The following is a 5,577-nucleotide window of genomic DNA, read 5'->3' as shown; positions in this document are numbered from 1 at the left end:
CGGGTTTACGTTTCTACGGAAACAAGCAATAAACAAAATAAGTACGTGCGCCGTCGTCATGGCTATGGTGCCTGGATCGCGTCTTTGACTGGTGTGTTTAGCGTCCTATCCCGCCCATACATCAAAAGTGGTCCCAAGGTGGCAACAAATGACGCGAATGTCATGCTGTTGCCTGTCGCGATCCTGGCGGTTGGCCGTAGAAATGCTGGCGAAAAGCACGAGCGAACGCGAGTGTCGCTGTCGTCACAAAGTCCCTTTAGGCGTCCCAACTCCGGCTGCTCTCACTTCCGCGAACTGTCACAGTGGAAAGCGACCTGCAGCAGAACAGGCATCTGCCACATACACCACAGCTGTTGGAACGCCGCCAGGGTCGCGACCGGCGACAGCATGACACTTTTATGACGTCATCAGGCGGAAATCGAGGGACCACTTTTTTGGCCGCGGTAAACACACCAGTCGGAGACGCGTTCCAGGCACCATAGTCATGGCAAACGGGCGTGATAAGCGTTATCCCGATTCCTGATTGGTGTAAGGCCGCTGTACAGATACCATGTATGTGGCTGCTGCGCCGGTGGGTTTGTGTTATTTTCTTATTTGCTTTCGCTCGCGACGCCGTCGTATTCGGAGCGAAATCGTCTCTCGGTTTCTTCCTAGTATCCGTATCTGCTGAGGTCGCGGAACACAGCCACACGTGGTCAACCACAAGCGTGGTCTGGTTGACCAGGTGTTGACAGCTGCGGTCATCATTTGGTAACAACCGCGTGATGTCACAGGGTCTGAGCTTCGTTCGACAGAGGGCGCTATGGGACTTCAATTGCGACGCTCAGGGCGTCTCACGTGTGAGACGCCCTGAGCGCCGCAATATCACAGGGTTCGAGCTGTGTCCGAAAGAGGCGCTCACGTGATGTCACACAGGGTTCGTGCTGTATCCAACAGAGGGCGCTCGCTGCGGTCACATAGTGGTCATGTTACAATAATTGAATCGCTGCGCGGTAAATGCATTTAATCGCTAATAAAGGCTCCACGGCCAGCTGGGAATCGACCTCGCTACCTTCTGCTCAGAAGTCCAACACTCTACCGTCTGAGCTACGAGCACAATGCTTCCTGGACGACTTAAATCGTCCTAGTATTTCGTACGTCGAGCGCGCAATTCAGATCACGTGTTAGAGCTGTCGCAACGCTTGGATTTTGTAACGGAATTGCTGAGTCATTCACCGGAGGGCTCTACAGGGATGACGGAATAGTTCAGGATTATTGAGTCATCTGTCAGGCGGCAAAATGCACTGCCACGATGACGACACAGATATATCGCCGAGTGACGAGAAATGCATTGTCGCGTGTTTTCCCGGTGGGTCATGTGACCAACGTCACCTGATATTTGAATCGCTGCGCAGTTGACACCTCGGTTCATAGATGGCGCGTGTCTTTCGTTGCTAATAGAGTTCCTGTATAGGCTCCCTACGGGAGCCAGAGTTGCGCATTTGTTTTCCCCGCGCCGCCACGCCGCTATTCGCCGAGATCCATCACGTGAGGAGCAAAGCATCCGGTGGCGTGCAAGAAAGCCACCTTTACGGTCGCTCCGCCGACGTTTCTCGCGCCCCGGCGTATGTTTCCCTGCTTTCCGCCTCCTTTTCCTCCTTTCCTGTTTTCCATGCGCGGCGGCGCCCGCGGCGCCGCTATTCGCCAAATTTAGTCACGTGAGGAGCAAAGCATCCAGCTCGTGCGGAAAAGCCGGCGCTACGGCCACGCGCCGAGGCTGAATGCGCAACTCTGCTACCCTAGGTAGCATATACAGGAACTCTAGTTGCTAATAGAGTTAGCCAGAGTTGCGCATTTGTTTTCCCCGCGCCGCCACGCCGCTATTCGCCGAGATCCATCACGTGAGGAGCAAAGCATCCGGTGGCGTGCAAGAAAGCCACCTTTACGGTCGCTCCGCCGACGTTTCTTGCGCCCCGGCGTATGTTTCCCTGCTTTCCGCCTCCTTTTCCTCCTCTCCTGTTTTCCATGCGCGGCGGCGCGCGCGGCACCGCTATTCGCCAAATTGATAGCATCCTCGATCATCCGCACCGGTGCGCATCGGAGCACTGAGGTGCGCCCCTTCATCTTCGATCAAGTGCACCGGTGCGCACCGTACGTCCTCGATCAACGAAGCGCACCCTCCCGGTGCGGCTTTTCGTTGCCCCAACGTGCACCAAGAAAATTGGCGGTGCGCCGGGGGGCAGTCCCATCAGGCATTGCGGCCAGGAGCGGGAATCGAGAAGATGGCGGGAGTAGCAGACGCGCAGATTATCGAGATGGCGATCTTGCAAAAACGAACACGCCTCGCAGCTGCACTAGATGATTTCCTCGGGTCTTCTGACGGCGAGACGACGAGCTTCCCACCATCGCCGCGATTACTGGCGATTGCTGCGGTGGCAAGGAGCGCCCGAAAAGCACGAACTTCGTGGAAAGCGGTGCGAGGCGTTTCGATGACAACGAGGTACGGCTATTATCTGGTGTTTCGTTCTCTTGAACTAATAATGATGGCCAACATATACATGTGGAATTGTCACCCGCTTCGTGATCCCATCGACAATCACGCCCACGATGTTTATTTCTGTGGGACCGTCAAATCCGCGAGTAAAAAAATAAAAGAAATTGACAGCAGACGGGCACCGTGCGCTTACCTACACACTTAAAATTTTTACACCCTTATGCGTGTAAATGGCTCGTCCTCTGGCTAACGCCTTTATTCGTGTAAGGGTGTTAGCCGCCGGAGGTGGTGAAAATCGTGTTAACTGCTAACACCCTAAAAACAATATGGCGGCCAGTATGCGACAGGCGATACGAGCCTGGCGAGCCGTACGCGGCTTCTCGCCGGAGCAAGAGCATACGACTCGCACGCTCGTTTGTTGTCATCTGTAGGCGCAAAAAACTTTCCAAACATCTCTATGTCCAAGCGCCAACACCGCAAATAATACGAGTAAGGCCGAAACCGCTGGAGACTGAACAGCCGAGACTGTCGCCGAAGTCTCGCTCGGCCTGCTCAATGCCGGTCGCATTTTCATCGCATCAGAAGCGCTTATAAAGAAGGGATAGCTTTACAAAACACTGACAGGCTGGCTTTATTGATCAAAACACCCACTTGCCGTGGACAAGTTGACAACAAATCGCTCCGACACCCTCTGTCGACAGCGGCTAGGAGGTATCGCACTCGCGCTCCGTGTGGCTCTCGATTAACTATTGCCTGTGTGCTCACCTCTGTTACGTGCGTTATCCACTCATGAACGTTCGTGCGTGAACAGCGGCATTCAGCACCTAGAACACGCGCTGGGGAAGCCGCCTAACCTCCTTTTGTTGCAATCAGGCAGCATAACACGGCGACACAGCTGCCAGCGGAACCGAACAACTCGGAGCGATCAACACGACGGATGGACTAATGACATCCAGCCCTCTAATAGTTATAGATCACCAACCGCCACACTTTTCAAATTGGGCGGCGACAACCCCCATCTAGCGACGAAAACAAAAAGTGATAAACATTTGAAAAAAGAAAACCGCAGTTTTTTTGCTGCCCACCGCGCGGTTACATTCACTCACGACATCCACATACACACAACACTGTACATACACACGCGCATACAAGCACTGGTCTATAGCACAACACACAACAAATAGTACATACAACCTACTTTTTTTTTTTTTTTTTCTTTATTGCCGTTTTTACAAGTCACTCACTGCGTACATGTCTGAGGTAGTAAAACAGCAGAAATGACAGTGTTACTTTCTACCAGCCGGCCTTTGGGCTAGTAGAATAAATTAAAATGATTTCAAATGCCTAACGGTTTCCGCACATTGAATCCAATCTGGCACGCAGCTCTGTGCCTTGTGTACTTCTACAATCAAGGCAAGACTCTCGCCGAAATATTCCCGAGCCTCACGCGCGTCGATATCGGCATGGCGCGTAGCCATCCGAGACCGCCAAATACTATGCAGGCCCAGTAACATAATCATATCAAAGGGCACGCCGTCCTCGTTTTCAACTGGAAGGTATCTAATTCCCTGCATGTCTAACGGAAAATCCTTCTTCAGGGTGCGTTGGAGGACATCCCAGAAGAAGACGCCATCCCAGCACTCCAGGAATACATGCTCGATTGTCTCGGGCTTTTTACACAAAAAACAGTGGTCGCCCCACGGGACGAATAGTCCCTTTTCTTTCATCCATGTCTTTACAGTTAAGGTGCCGGTGTGTAATTTGAAAAAGAATGACTTAACACCAGGCGGGACGAGCATTCTCTTAACGCGCTTTAAGACATCCTGTCCCGGGCCCGCACAATACAAGCTTCTATACAAAGGTACGGGAAAGAAAACGCCACATAGATCTCTATACAACTTTTTCCTGGATACTTGGCTCAAATACTCAAAAGAAAACCTGGCTGCCAAAAATTTACTTGAAAAGACAACTTCCTTGAGATATCCGTGGATGCCGCCTGGCACCCATGCCGAGGAAACGATAAACTCAGGCATATGTCTGCACAGTCTCACCTGGTAGACTGTTCGTAGAAACGGGTCACTGACATCCCGAAAGTAAATAAAACGATTCACAACTTGGCGCAAAAATAAATGTGACAATCCTAGTCCACCATCGCGGACGCGCCGAAAGAGGTTCATACGACTCGTCCGTTCAAATGACGAGCCCCAAATAAAAACAGCAAAGACGCGGTGAATTTTTTGAACATTAACTCGGGAGCAATGCAATACCTGTAGCACTTACCACAGTTTGCTAACAAGAAACAAATTGCACACTGTGGCACGGGCAAAAATAGACAATTCCCAACCTCTCCAGCCCTCCACTCTCTCGCGCAGTTCTAGCGCCCGCCTGCGCCAATAAGGCTCACTGTCGCTGTAATTCTCCAGAGGTACGCCCAAATAGTTCACAGGAGTTGTTGACCACCTTATATTTTGAAACACACTGGGAGTGGAAAACCAGCGACCATGCCAAAAACCCAAACACTTATCCCAGTTCACAGCACTTCCACCAACAGCACAAAAACGTTTAACTATGTTCACAACTTCAACTATGCTTTCTTGATTCGTGCAAAACACAGCGATATCGTCAGCGTAAGCTAAAATACGTACTTCAGATGCAAAAAGATTAAACCCGCGGATACTGTTGCTTCTAATGATGCTCAAGCAAAACGATTCTATGTAAATGCAAAAAAGGAGAGGTGAAAGAGGACATCCTTGGCGTACGGAACGCTCTACTTTGATGCGCTTTCCAACCGACCGATTTACTATAAGACTGGTGGTACAACCGCTGTACGCCATTCGCACACCTTCTCGTAAAACTGAACCGACATTTACATGGTCTAAAACAGTTAACATAAGATCATGCGGTACCCGATCGAAAGCTTTTTCGAGGTCAATTTGTAGCATGGCTACACCCCTATTCATGACATCACTACACTCCAGCACGTTCCGAGCCTTTTGAATATTTGTAAAAATAGTTCTTCCCTTTATCCCGCACGTTTGGTGGGGACCAACTAGTTCTGTTATTACCGATTGCAGTCGTCTGGCCAGAATTTTCATTAGTACTTT

The sequence above is a fragment of the Ixodes scapularis genome, unplaced genomic scaffold, assembly GCF_016920785.2.
Source record: "Ixodes scapularis isolate PalLabHiFi unplaced genomic scaffold, ASM1692078v2 PGA_scaffold10__122_contigs__length_95168666, whole genome shotgun sequence".
NCBI lineage: Eukaryota > Metazoa > Arthropoda > Arachnida > Ixodida > Ixodidae > Ixodes > Ixodes scapularis.
This window is presented reverse-complemented; position numbering follows the sequence as displayed.